General features: G+C 46.3%; 1 protein-coding gene across 2 annotated transcripts in view; it reads right to left on the bottom strand.

Moving 5' to 3' along the window:
- Positions 1-15,385, bottom strand: part of LOC121855574 (talin-2-like) — a 178,305-nt gene that overhangs the window by 150,060 nt on the left and 12,860 nt on the right. Inside the window, exon 2 of one of the 2 annotated variants that reach the window (XM_042350580.1) lies at positions 15,319-15,343. The gene's annotated coding sequence lies outside the window, so the exon portion shown is untranslated. Of the gene's footprint in view, positions 1-4,382; positions 4,511-15,318; positions 15,344-15,385 lie in introns of those variants that run through there. The other variant, XM_042350581.1, reaches the window with a different exon arrangement.

The raw sequence follows: 15,385 nt of genomic DNA on the forward strand, positions 1-15,385 counted from the left end.
GTGCTCTAATGAATCTCTTGTGTACCAGCGGCTTCTATTGTTACACTCCCATCCTCCACGACAACCTAACAATAATACTCCTACTCCTGTTACTCCTTACCATTAACTATTAGTCCTTACCATTAATCCCTATCAATAACCATTACACCTTACCATTAACCATTACACCTTACCATTACCCATTACACCTTACCATTGCCCATTACACCTTACCATTACCCATTACACCTTACCATTAACCATTACACCTTACCATTAACCATTACACCTTACCATTACCCATTACACCTTACCATTACCCATTACACCTTACCATTAACCATTACACCTTACCATTAACCATTACACCTTACCATTACCCATTACACCTTACCATTACCCATTACACCTTACCATTACCCATTACACCTTACCATTACCCATTACACCTTACCATTAACCATTACACCTTACCATTAACCATTACACCTTACCATTACCCATTACCCCTTACCATTAACCATTACACCTTACCATTAACCATTACCCCTTACCAATAACCATTACCCCTTACCATTACCCATTACACCTTACCATTAACCATTAACCCCTTACCATTAACCATTAACCCCTTACCATTAACCATATGTTTCTTCTCTTCACCACACACCAAGAAAAATATGAACTTGATAATACACAATAATAAACAGTGCTTCATACACACTATACACACTACTACAGGGAAATACAGACTGAATCATACACACTAACACGAGTACAATATACACTAACACGAGTACAAGAATTACATACATCAACACGAGTACAATGAAGGCTGGAAGGGTGGTAACAATTAGAGAAGGGGGGGTTAGATGAACACTGAACAGGTGGGTGGTAGTGATAGAGAACAGGTGGGTGGTGGTGGTAGAGAACAGGTGGGTGGTGGTGGTAGAGAACAGGTGGTGGTGGTGTTATAGAACAGGTGGGTGGTGGTGGTGGTGGTAGAGAACAGGTGGGTGTGGTGGTGGTGGTAGTGGTAGAGAACAGGTGGGTGGTGGTGATGAGAGAACAGGTGGGTGGTGGTGGTGGTGGTGGTAGAGAACAGGTGGTTGGTGGTGGTGAAGAACAGGTGGGTGGTGGTGGTGGAGAGAACAGGTGGGTGGTGGTGGTAGAGAACAGTTGGGTGGGTGGTAGAAGGTGAATGGGTGGTGGTGGTAGAGGAGACAGGTGTTGGTGGTGGTGGTGAGAAACAGGTGGGTGGTGGTGGTGGTAGGAGACAGTGGGTGGTGGTGGTGGTGGGAGACAGTGTGGTGGGTGGTAGGGAGAACAGTTGGGTGGTGGTGGTAGAGAACAGGTGGGTGGTGGTGGTGGTAGAGGAACTGGGTGGGTGTTGTGGTGGTAGAGAACAGGTGGGTGGTGGTGGTGGTGGGGAACAGTTGGGTGGTGGTGGTAGAGAACAGGTGGGTGGTGGTGGTGGAGAAGACAGGTGGGTGGTGATGGTGAGAACAGATTGGGTGGTGTGGTAGAGAACAGGTGGGTGGGTGGGGTGGGTAGAGAGAGAAGGTGGGTGGAGTGGTGGTAGAGAACAGGTGGGTGGTGTGGGGAACAGGTGGGTGGTGGTGGTAGAGAACAGGTGGGTGGTGGTGGTAGAGAACAGGTGGGTGGTGGTGGTAGAGAACAGGTGGGTGGTGGTGGTAGAGAACAGGTGGATGGTGGTAGTGGTAGAGAACAGGTGGGTGGTGGTGGTGAGAACAGATGGTGGTGGTGGTAGAGAACAGGTGGGTGGGTGGTGGTGGTAGAAACAGGTGGGTGGTGGTGGTGGTGAGAACAGGTGGGTGGTGGTGGTGGTGAGAGAACAGGTGGGTGGTGGTGGTAGAGAACAGGTGGGTGGTGGTGGTGAGAACAGGTGGGTGATGGTGGGGGAACAGGTGGGTGGTGGTGGTTTGAGAACAGGTGGGTGGTGGTGGTGGAGAACAGGTGGGTGGTGGTTGTTGGAAGAGATGGGTGGTGGTGGTAGAGAACAGGTGGGTGGTGGTGGTAGAGAACAGGTGGGTGGTGGTGGTAGAGAACAGGCGGGTGGTGAGTGAGAGAACAGGTGGGTGGTGGTGGTAGAGTACAGGTGGGTGATGGTGGAGAACAGGTGGGTGGTGGTTGTTGGGAACATGTGGATGGTGGTGGTTGAGAACAGGTGGGTGGTGGTAGTGGTAAGAACAGGTGGGTGGTGGTGGTGAGAGAACAGGTGGGTGATGGGTGGTGAGAGAACAGGTGGGTGGTGGTGGTAGAGAACAGGTGGATGGTGGTGGTTGAGAACAGGTTGGTGGTGGTAGAGAACAGGTGGGTGGTGGTGGTTGGGGAACATGTGGATGGTGGTTGAGAACATGTGGATGGTGGTGGTTGAACAGGTGGGTGGTGGTAGAGAACAGGTGAGTGGTGGTGGTGGGAGAACAGGCGGGTGGTGGTGGTAGAGAGCAGGTGGGTGGTGGTGGTAGAGTACAGGTGGGTGATGGTGGAGAACAGGTGGGTGGTGGTTGTTGAGGAACATGTGGATGGTGGTGGTTGAGAACAGGTGGGTGGTGGTAGTGGTAAGAACAGGTGGGTGGTGTGGTAGAGAACAGGTAGGTGATGGTGGTAGAGAACAGGTGGATGGTGGTGGTTGAGAACAGGTGGATGGTGGTGGTTGAGAACAGGTGGGTGGTGGTGGTTGAGAACAGGTGGGTGGTGGTGGTAGAGAACAGGTGGATGGTGGTGGTTGAGAACAGGTGGTGGTGGTAGAGAACACGTGGGTGGTGGTGGTAGAGAACAGGTGGGTGGTGGTAGAGAACAGGTGAGTGGTGGTGGTAGAGAACAGGCGGGTGGTAGTGGTAGAGAACAGGTGGGTGGTGGTGGTAGAGTACAGGTGGGTGATGGTGGAGAACAGGTGGGTGGTGGTTGTTGGGAACAGGTGGGTGGTGGTAGTGGTAAGAACAGGTGGGTGGTGGTGGTAGAGTACAGGTGGGTGGTGGAGAACAGGTGGATGGTGGTGGTTGAGGAACAGGTGGGTGGTGGTAGTGGTAAGAACAGTTGTTGGTGGTGGTGGGAACAGGTGGGTGATGGTGGTAGAGGAGAAGTTGGTGGTGGTGGTTGGGACCAAGTTGGGTGGTGGTGGTAGAAACAGGTGTGGTGAGGAACAGGTGGGTAGTGGTAGAGAACAGGTGGGTGGTGGTGGTAGAGAACAGGTGGGTGGTGGTGGTTGAGAACAGGTGGAGTGGTGGTGGTAGAGAGACAGGTGATGGTGGTGGTAGAGAACAGGTGGGTGGTGGTGGTAGAGAACAGGTGGGTGGTGGTGGTAGAAACAGGTGGGTGATGGTGGTGAGAGAACAGGTGGTGGTGGTGGTAGAGACAGGTGGGTGGTGGTGGGGAACAGGTGGGTGGGGTGTGGTGGGAACAGAGGTTGGTGGTGGTGGTGAGAGAACAGGTGGGTGGTGGTGGGGAACGAGGTGGGTGGTGGTAGTGGTAGAGACAGGTGGGTGGTGGTGGTAGAGAACAGGTGGGTGGTGGTGGTAGAGAACAGGTGGGTGGTAGTGGTAAGAACAGGTGGGTGGTAGTGGTAGAGAACAGGTGGGTGGTGGTGCTGGTTGAGAACAGTTGGGTGATGGTGGGTGAGAACAGGTGGATGGTGGTGGGTGAGGAACAGATGGGTGGCGGTGGTTGAGAACAGATGGGTGGGGAGAAGAACAGGTGGGTGGTTGTGGTTGAGTTCAGGTGGGTGGTGGTGGTGCTGGTTGGAACAGGTGGGTGATGGTGGGTGAGAACAGGTGGATGATGGTGGGTGAGAACAGATGGGTGGCGAAGAACAGGTGGGTGGTGGTGGGTGAGAACAGGTGGGTGGTGGTGGTTGAGATCAGGTGGGTGATAACATATGGGTGGTGTGATGGTGGATGAGAACAGGTGGTTGGTCGTGGTGGTTGAGAAGAGGTGGGTGGTGGAGGTTGAGACCAGGTGGTGGTGAAGGACAGGTGGTGGTGGTGGACAGGTGGTGGTGAGGGACAGATGGTGGTGGTGGTGGACAGGTGGTGGTGAGGGACAGGTGGTGGTGGTGAGGGACATATGGTGGTGGTGAGGGACATATGGTGGTGGTGAGGGACATATGGTGGTGGTGAGGGACAGATGGTGGTGGTGGTGGACAGGTGGTGGTGAGGGACAGATGGTGGTGGTGGTGGACAGGTGGTGGTGGTGAACAGGTGGTGGTGAGGGACAGATGGTGGTGGTGGTGGACAGGTGGTGGTGGTGAGGGACATATGGTGGTGGTGAGGGACAGATGGTGGTGGTGGTGGACAGGTGGTGGTGGTGGACAGGTGGTGGTGGTGGTAAGGGACAGATGGTGGTGGTGGAGGCTGTAGTAGTAATCTAACACTAGTACTCACCTGGCTGGCTGGTTCAAGAAAGCCGCCCTAAACCGGGTAGGTCTCGAGGGACTGAGGTACTGGGACCATCCACATCGTGTTGTTGTGTGTCGCCGCTAATTATTTTTCACACACATATACAATGATGCTCTAGGTGTGTGTGTGTGTGTGTGTGTGTGTGTGTGTGTGTGTGTGTGTGTGTGTGTGTGGCGACAAGTGTACCTTAGGTGATGGCTACGTGTTGCTCTCGTACTGCCGAACACCACATATTTACTACCTCACCCCATTACACCTTCCTCGGCGCGTTACAACACTTAGTTACATCTGTCCAGTGTTATTTTCTTAGTATCCATGAGAAATATCTCTTGAAATGGAGCACTTGAGTGTACAGACTGATGGTGTGAGGTGAAGCACAGTTTGAGGCGCGACGTAACACAACATGATGAGTGTAATGTGTGAGTCACTACAGTAGTACAGTACACGAGGATGTCCCCCTTAGTCAGCCAGAGTCCCGCTCCAGCAGACACAGGAGCTGGGGAGAAGGTCCGTCCTTCCCTTGCGAGGGCGAGTTGGTAAGTCGTGGTGGTAGGAGCGAGCGTAGCCGCCGTCATGTCGTCGTGGCCGCCCCAAGGGAGCGTCCAGGCGCCAGGTGGACGGGTTCCCAGGGGCGTCGTCGTCCTCCGCCACCCCCCCCTCCCTCCCCACCCCTTGTCGGCTCTGGCTAAACTCTTCCTTATATCTTCATTGTTGACAATCTTAACACTACCTCTTTAACAGTGCTTCCTCACGGTGGTCGCTAAACGCTCTCAAACAGTCTTTACCAGTTACCACACGTCTTACGCATAAACACACATGATGGATATGTGTCTAGGTTGAGGGGGAGGGGAGGGGTAGAAGTAAATGTGAAGACACTACGTATGTTAGTCATGTATTGTGTGAGACGATGTAGTGACTGTAGACTCATCTCCTGTAGTACAGAGGTAGACTAACTGGTGATTTATAACTTACTACAGTACTGGTAGCGGAGTGCACTGTTATAACCAGGAAGTATACCGAGTAGCCATAACCCCGCCCCTCCTCTAGGATAATTCCGTGACGCCTCCTATCACGACACAAGTGACCGTCGTTGTCTGTGACCTAGTTTGGCCTGTCACCCACAGCCTTTATGACGGTGAAGTCCATGTTGGCAGCCCACTTGACCTAACCTAACCAAGGTCGTCACCCCAAATGCAATGAATTGGATCGTCAAGTTATTACCTTACCAGCGACTTCCTTAATTCAATGTTAACAGTCCTAATCAGAAAGTGTCAACAAGCCAAACTTTCTTCACAAACAGCATATAACAAGTAATTTTCTTCATCGTCTAGTCTACACTGATATGCAGGTCTAGACATAAGAGAATCAATAACAAACTTTGAAACTCCAAATAAAAAAATCAATTCCCCGACTTATGGTCAGATAGAATTGTATTAGATATAAACTCATTCAATATACGCGGCAAGATACTAATGTGTACTGTCGGGGTCACTACAGTAGTTAAGTAATGTACTGTAGGGGTCACTACAGTAGTTAAGTAATGTACTGTAGGGGTCACTACAGTAGTTAAGTAATGTACTGTAGGGGTCACTACAGTAGTTAAGTAATGTACTGTAAGGGTCACTACAGTAGTTAAGTAATGTACTGTAGGGGTCACTACAGTAGTTAAGTAATGTACTGTAGGGGTCACTACAGTAGTTAAGTAATGTACTGTAGGGGTCACTACAGTAGTTAAGTAACGTACTGGAGGGGTCACTACAGTAGTTAAGTAACGTACTGTAGGGGTCACTACAGTAGTTAAGTAACGTACTGTAGGGGTCACTACAGTAGTTAAGTAATGTAGTGTAGGGGTCACTACAGTAGTTAAGTAATGTACTGTAGGGGTCACTACAGTAGTTAAGTAATGTACTGTAGGGGTCACTACAGTAGTTAAGTAACGTACTGTAGGGGTCACTACAGAAGAAGGCTGCACTGAAATAACATTGTTAAGCAAAGCACTGCAGGGTCACTACAGAAGAAGCAATGTACTGCAGGGGCTCACCACAGGAAAAGATGGAATAACACTCAGGTTACAAATGGAAGAAAGAAATGAAAATGGCCAGGTTATGTAATGAAATACTTTGTTGGTAGCTAAGGCAACGCACTGTGAATACTACAGTAGTTAAGTAATGTACTGTAGGGGTCACTACAGTAGTTAAGTAATGTACTGTAGGGGTCACTACAGTAGTTAAGTAATGTACTATAGGGGTCACTACAGTAGTTAAGTAACGTACTGTAGGGGTCACTACAGTAGTTAAGTAATGTACTGTAGGGGTCACTACAGTAGTTAAGTAACGTACTGTAGGGGTCACTACAGTAGTTAAGTAAAAAAATAAAAAAAATCACTGGAAACAAAGGCTTTTATCAAGAGAGATTTTGTCAATGGGATTTTTGTCCGAGAGGAGTTTTGTCCGAGAGGAGTTTTGTCCGAGAGGAGTTTTGTCCGGCACCAAGTTCAGTATGACCATCAACGTTTCTCGAATCTAAAGTAATACAAATTTGCCACCAAGATGTTACTATGAATCAAAAACAACACAGTGTAAATAATACCAGAACGCAACACAACACGTATGTAGTATCACTCCGAGGTGCAACAATGGGCGTGTTGCATGAACGTGGTAGGAGGACATAACAAGCGATAACCCTCGGCATTACAGAGCATTGGTGTCACCGCGAAATTTTTCCCAATAGATAAGAGGCGTACATAAAAATGATCGCTGGACACACACACACACACACACACACACACACACACACACACACACACACACTATTACATAAACAATCCAGTCAACAGCTAATCCCATCTTCACTACAGCTACCATCTGGAAATGAAAACTGGATAAAATTTTAACCCCATCTTAACCCACCCGGATGCTAATGAGACTCTACACTAGGCCTCTCATTAACATAAACCGGGGTGGGTGTGTGGGTGGGTGTGTGTGTAGGTGGGTGGCGTCCTGATCAATGGCAAACACTTCACCATCTTGATCTGATCTTCCTTACTATGAGGGCTTCCAATTCACAAACTAAAAGTCAAAGAACCGGCTGAGTAGTTTCAAAGTTATCCTGGAGGCCGAGATATCACGGCTATCATCATGGGCCACAAATAGTGTACAAAATTAGCCGGAATCTAACTTGAGAGACAAACAATATAAATAGCGTGTTGGCGGGAAATCGATCACGACACTGACCTAGAGAGAGAGAGAGAGAGAGAGAGAGAGAGAGAGAGAGAGAGAGAGAGAGAGAGAGAGAGATAATATTTATGTACATGATGTCTACAATGACCATCAATTGCTCTGTAGTTATTAAAGCAATATACAGTTGCATAATTGGGGAATGGGTCTCTTGATTTACACATAATATACAAGTAACATAAGTGATACAAATATGATATATAATAACTAGGTGGGGAGAAGGTCATACTACAGGGCATTTCAACATAGTGACAGTGCAAAAAAGGTAAGATTGACTGGGAGTGAATACACTGGTTGATTACACGTTATTGATAATTTTTAAAATGGTTAGGACTGGGCTGTTCTTATAGCGATCAGTACGTGCTCGTATGGGCTGGATGCGGTTGTGGTGTCGAGCAGCAATTCTCGGACGGGATCTCGGGTGGTAGTAGGAGCCAGTGTCGAGGATGGTGTAGAAGCTTCTCACCAAATTTGCAGACGAGGTCGTGGTGGTGGTCAGAGAGTGCCGAGAGGGTCAGTGTGTTGAGCGCTTCTTGATATGTGGAGTAGGAAGGGGAGAGAATAATCTTGCATGCCCTCTTTTGCACTTTTTCTAGGTGTTTACGTTGTGTGGCATTTAGGGAGGAAGACCAGGTAGGGGAGGCATAGGCGAGCTTGGGAAGTATGAATGTTGAGTAAACACTGAGGAGCTCGGGCGCAGGAACTCCGAGGGACTTGAGTCGGCGGAGGAGGTGGAGACGGAAACTGGAGAATTTGACAACTTCACTGACGTGTATTTTCCAATTTAATTTCTTGTCTATGGTGACGCCGAGGAGCTTAGTGGAGTCTACAAACTGGAGAGTGTTGGGGCCTAAAGTAATGGAAGGGGGTGGAACAACGTCGGAGGAGAGGTTGAAGTGCATAACCATGGTCTTGGTATGGTTGATGGTGACGTGGTTGTTGGTGGCCCAATTTTGAAGACTGTTCAATAAATCCTGGAGGGCGGTACAGTCGGGAGCAGAGTTGTTGACACTGATCCCAATGGTGGAGCCGTGTGTGTGTGCTGTATATATAGGCCTTCAAAGATAAAATCCATTATTATAAACTAGAGACAGGCAGTATAAGCGCGGTATGGTACTGGCATAGCGTACTGTTAAAAGCCAGACTCTTGCTATGCTGGTGAATATATCTGGAAGACAGGCGTTCACACTTAATCTCGTGATGGTCTCTCTGGTAGTGATGTTGTCATTATCTTCTTCTCGTACGACAGTTTATATTCTCATTAAGTTACGAGAAAATCAACACGACAGGTGCAAGGTGCTGTCACTCACTATGTTGGCTTGATCCCACAACCACGACGATGTAGTGGGTTGTGGGATGACTAGGGGTACAGGAGGAGGGAGGGAGGTAGAGGTGAGGGAGGGAGGAGGGAGAGGGAGGGGGAAGAGGAGGGAGGGGAGAGTGGGGGAGGAGGGAAAGAGTGTGTGGGGGAGGAGGGGAAGAGGTGGAGGGGGGGTGAGACAGGGAGTGTGAAGGAAGGAGGGAGGAGGGAGGGAGGGGGAGAGGGGTGAGGGGGTGGGACGAGGGGAGGGTGAGGGGGTGGGACGAGGAGGTGTTATGGAGAGGAGGGGAAAAGGAGTGTGAGTGGTAGGGAGGAGAGAGGGAGAGGTGTGGGAGGGGAGGGAGGGGAGGAAAAGTGTATAGCAAAGTGTGGGGAGTGTGAGAGGGGTAGGTGAGGGGAGGGGAGAGTATGTGGAATGGAGGGAAGGGAAGTGTTATGGAGGAGCAATAGAGGGAGGAGGAGGGAGGAGGGAGGGAGGTGTGTAAGGGTAGGAGGAGAGGGAATGGAGGAGTGTGTTGGGGGGGAGGAGTGTATGGCAAGGTGTGGGAAACTGGCCCTTGACACCTAGTGAGGACGCTGTTGCTTGAGGAAACAGAGGAGGGAGGGCCACACAAAGGGTGGCTCCTCGTGGCTTTCAGGGGCCTTCACCCCGACAATGACAACTAACGTGGGGCGTCATGTAGGAGTAATGGACTCCAGTGGCGGTGGTGTGGTGGTGGTGGCGGTGGTGGTGGGTGGCGGTGGTGGTGGTGATGGGTGGCGGTGGTGGTGGTGAATGATTAGCTACCAAACTGGGAGGTACTACCGCCTGGGAAGATATTGGAAGCATAATGTGTTGTCTAATGGTAGACCCTGCTGCCATATGTGACCAAGTCCCAGGTTGCTGATCTTTCTGCTTCATTTACACACAATTGCAGGGTCTCAAGTGTTTCTCTTACTTTGACAACACAACATACTTATATCATTTCACGTGTTTTTTTTTTAATTTTAGTATTTATTTATGACTCCATTTTTATTATTATTATTATTATTATTATTATTATTATTATTAATATTATTACTATTTTCGTTATTATAAATTTTATTAATTTTTATTAATCTTAATTATTTTTTTTTATTCTCACTATTATTCTAATTATTATTATTTTATTATATTTTCGCCCCCAGGCCTTGGTGTATGTCATTATAAAATGACCTGTGCCCGGGTGGGCTAATGCCCGTAAAGTAAAAAATATGTGGTGAGCCAATCTAGGTGTGGCTCACTGTACTGCTCCACCAGGTGTTACTCTTGAACCTGATAACGTAAAAAATAATAATAGAAGAATAATGAAACTTTTACCCTGATTAGAAAGGATCAAATGATTTCCTGGGGATTTTATTAAGATTATTATCAGTGTGCCCCGTTCTTGTTGTTCCCTCGACTAACAGCATCAACACCAGCGTCAGCACCTTGTTCATACCAGGTGTTCATTAATCTTATCTTCACTACTGTTGTTATTCTTCTGTTCATTATATATTTCTTTTTGTTTACCATTTTTTCCTGCATAGTATAAGACATTTCACAATCACCTACGTTGGGGAAACTTACACACACACACACACACACACGTATGTCCTCTAGGAGCTCATGTCCCAACTTAACTGACGATTTGGTTGCAAGGAGGCACAATGGGTCCAGTTATAAGCCACACCACTCGCTTTAAATCCATCCATTCCTGTTTACATTCTCCCACACACAGAGGGACACGTGACGTCACTCTACCTTTAACCTGCCCTGACCTTTCCCGTGTGTTAGGTGACTGACATCATACACTGAGGTCAACTCACCACTACACAACTCACCACTACTACCTACAGTTACCCACAAACTCAACCCACTACCATCCTAACAACACTTTATCCACCACTTACACCCCTACCATCCCAATATCATCCCTTACCCCCACCACTCTCACTAAAACAATACAACCTCCCCTGCCATCAAACAAGACTGTAAACATTTAGCCTCGTCTCTGTAGTACTCAAGCAGAATAACATCATCATCATCAGGACAAAAACGACTGAGGAGAGGAACTGTCATCGTTGTCTGACAGTACAGTGGGTATCTATCAGCCAGCCTCCCTGACCAAGATAAAACAGGATGTCAATACTGAGACCAGGTGGCTTGAATCTGCCTGCCTGCCTACCTACCTACCTACCTACCTGCCTGCCTGCCTGCCTGCCTCTCTACTCACAACAAAACAGGTTTGTGATAAAAAGCTCACTCAAAGCTCACTCAAAGCTCACTCAAAGCTGATGTCAATGAATGTAAAAGCTCTATTGATCAAGATTGTAATAATAATTTTCTAATCCAGGACCTAACCTAACCAACTTACACTACTTAGGGGTGGTGGGGAGGGGCTGGGAGTTGGTGGGAGGGGCTGGGAGTTGGTTTAGGTGGTGGGAGGGGCTGGGAGATGGTTTAGGTGGTGGGGAGGGGCTGGGAGTTGGTTTAGGTGGTAGGAGGCTGGGAGATGGTTTAGTGGTGGGAAGGGCTGGAGTTGGTTTAGGTGGTAGGGAGCTGGGAGATGGTTTAGGGCTGGGAGTTGGTTTAGGTGGGAGGGACTGGGAGTTGGTTTAGGTGGTGGGGTGGAGATGGTTTAGTGGGGGAAGGGCTGGGGATGGTTTAGGTGGTGGGGAGGGCTGAGATGGTTTAGGTGGTGGGGAGAGGTGGGAAGGAGGGGAGGAAGAGAGAGGGAGGAAGGAGCAGAAGGAGGGGGAGGAAGAAAGGAGAAGGAGGGGAGAAAAGGAGGGGAGGAAGGGAGAGGAGGAGAAGGAGCAGAAGGAGGGAGGAGGAGCAGAAGGAGGGGAAGGAAGGTGCAGAAGGAGGGGGGAAGGTGGCAGAAGGAAGGGGAAGGAAGGAGCAGAGAAGACAGGAGATTCCCACTAGTGTTTGCACTGTCAACACGGCTCCTCCTGGCAAACCAAACCCATCCCTTGCGTCTCTCATCGTCCAGTTTCCAGACTCCTATTTATTTTTGGTATTATTTTCATCATTATCTTGTAACTTAGGCCAGGAAACCCTCCCCCTTACTTTTCACACACACAGACACGGTCGCTGTTGCATGCACATCCTCTCACGCAAACATCAACTTTTTCAACATAATCATAGACCCACTTCATATCCTAGTTTCAGTGTGTGTGTGTCGTGTGTGTGTGTGTGTGTGTGTGTGTGTGTCGTGTGTGTGTGTGTGTGTGTCGTGTGTCGTGTGTGTGTGTGTCGTGTCGTGTGTGTGTGTGTGTGTCGTGTGTGTGTGTGTGTGTGTGTGTGTGTGTGTGTGTGTGTGTGTGTGTGTGTTGGTAATGACATCTAATCTATCCAATATATTTATCTAACCGTGGTTTGGTTAGTTAGTTATATGTGTTCGAGCATTATCAATGTTTTAAGCTTGTGTAATATTAATGCTGTGACAATGCTCATAATGGCAACTTTACCTAATTTTGTAGATACAGTAATCAGTATTTCTTAATGATTATCGAGTTAACTTTTTATTTGAAGTACAGCAATAGGATATACAAGCATCATCGTCAAACAATAAGGCTGCGTTTCTAAAATCCCATTCGTTTAGTAAATGATCAATATATTATACACTTTAGCATGGTGTCAATGGGGTTATGGTCCGGGAGTCTGTCAAAGTTTAAGTTTTGCACCAAATGGCCTAAAAATCATGACTATAAAAAACCTCAACACCACAATACTACTACAGAACCCCAATATTACACTATACCAAAGTACCTCAACACCACAGCGTACAGTCATCCATACATTGTAAATTTACCATGAATATGCGCATGTTACCCAGTAATTTTAAGAGTTCATAGTCACTTAATTCACTAGAAAATGAGAACACAAACTCACTATGTTTGTCAATTGAAGATCATAAGCACAGCAATCACGACAGCAGCATAATCATATATAGCAGGTGGTCACATAGAGTAAGAGTGGTGAGTGACCAAAAGTACTTCCAACACATGTGGGTACAAGCTCAAGAAGAAAGGTTCGATCAGTGGCATGTGGGTAGTCCTTCCCTGTGCAGAGGATGATGAATACGTTTCTGTGCATGGTGGTCAATTTGGGATGACAAATGGTTTTTCTTTCAATTTTCTGACGCATCGAACGTTAAGCCAATAGAAATCTAGTCGCACAGCGAAAAAAGGGCATTAAAAAATTTAAATCATTAAACTGAAGATTCATAAGCCAAGTGATTGTATGAGTATTGTGTTTTAATTCTTAATGGGCAAGCTATTCAGTAAAGTGCAACACCATAGTAAAAAATTTTTTTTTAATGTTGGACGATCTTACTTCTTTAAAGTTATTTCGTCTTTTTACTATATGTACTGTACAGTATATTCAATTAAATAATGAAAAGAAATTTAAACTCTATTATAATTCAACTTCTTGATTGTTATGTCCAATAACAAATGAATACAATACATGCCATGGACGAAGATTGGCACAGTTAGTACACATTGCTAGAAAAGTATAAAACATATACCCGGTATTTGTATGCAACACAATCATACAAACCTGTGACAGCTTCATTAGTAAAGTGAACTAACTACAGTACTATATTTCTGAATGGTATAAGGAAATTTAAGAGATTCAAAATAAAATGCAAATACAGTATCAAATTTCATATTGCAAAATCCATGTATGGTGTGATATCTGTCACTCCAGCCACCATCTGCAGTCAGGTTTACAACACATTACCTAACCTCCAAGCCCTGAACCCCATGCTGAGAATACACATCTTCATTTATATATAGAGAAATAATAACACAGGAAAAATTATGGTGGTGGTAGACAGGGCAGCCAACAGTAGTACAGCACTGTGTGTGGTGGGTAGATTTTGATCTTATTTTCTATGTGAAACTTTTTCTCATTTTCATGCTCACTGTAAATACACCAAGAGGCTACTTAGAGCACATGGGGAGCCATTATAATATACACACAGACCTTGTACTGTACACAGAAGACACAAACACACCACAGAAGTTATAGCAAGTCATACAAGATACAGAGAGACAAAATCCAAGTAAAGTACAGTATACTATAATGAGATGGACGGTGATTCATACTACTCCTAGTTCCTGGATTCATTTAAGATGGCCAGGGGGGGAAAGAGAGAGGGGGGGGGGGCCCTCTAACTATGGCATCACATTGGTATGGGCAAAGTTGATTCAGACCATCAAAAAATGACAGGTAAATCCAGTGCCCAATTTAAACAAAGTAAAACTTTTTACTATGAATAAGTACAGTATTTAATAAAAGTTATTCACCTTATGATATACAGTACAACACTAAGTTCAGATATACTAAGGTGAATCAGCAAAAAGCATCTACTGTACTGTACTCAACTGCATAACAGCTTGCTGTACCCAGTAATAATGCACCTAACTGGTTGAGCTCTCACAGAAATGACCATTCAAGAGACATGACATCCTTCAGTTCTTCTGGTCTCCTAAGATGGCTGCATCTCATCTGACTTCTTTTTTTCATCAGGTGCTTTGAGAGTTTTTCGTGTTTAATAAAAAATTTAACTACATTTGGCCAGAGAGCACATTCCACCCCTATAATAAGTGAAGGAAGTGGAGCCTCAATACCTCAGTAAGGTTAAGACCAAGTACAGGCTGGATTTAGAAATTGTCTATTTCTGACAGGGGCATGGTATGCTACCCTAACATTACCTAAATTGACTTAAGTTATTCTATGTACTGTACACTAAAAAAAATAAAAATGTTAAATATCTTTTCTTGTTGGTTCTTCAGATCACATAATTTTTTTCACTACAACAGCTTAAATCCAGTTTCTGAAGAATTTGCATAATTTTCACCAATGGGCAATGGTCTCTTATCAGAAGCCATTAGTAGAGCAAAAACACTCAATATGTCAATACAATGGCTGGAAACACATCACCCAAACCCCAAGGACCAGTAAACAATGGCTGGATGGGAGAGTAAGTACCGGTAACCACAACACTGTACAACACAGCAGCTACACTAAAAACTACCGTCCAAGCAGATCCAAATTTCAAGTGTTGCTGAATATTAAAATCTATGAAAATATTTTAAATTGCAGTGGTTTTGGGAGGACGACAGAATAAATACTGCTAGATTATTAAAGTTTGACTGTATTCCTGCCTCTGGACCCATAAAACAGCCTGGGATTGGGAAGCTCTGCCACGAGGTACTATTCGGTAAGGGCAACATGCAGGTCACCTATCATATTACCTTGGACAGTAAACAGTACCATAGAAGCAAACAGCAAACACCAACTTTAATACTGTATCACTAACAGGTAAATAATTTTTTTTACTGTACTCACCGGTATTTAGAAGAACACCAACTTGCTGAAGGATAAACAAAAAAACTGAATTAGTATCTCTAAATAA

Source organism: Homarus americanus, unplaced genomic scaffold (genome assembly GCF_018991925.1).
Source record: "Homarus americanus isolate GMGI-L3 unplaced genomic scaffold, GMGI_Hamer_2.0 scaffold48406, whole genome shotgun sequence".
Taxonomy (NCBI): Eukaryota; Metazoa; Arthropoda; class Malacostraca; order Decapoda; family Nephropidae; genus Homarus; species Homarus americanus.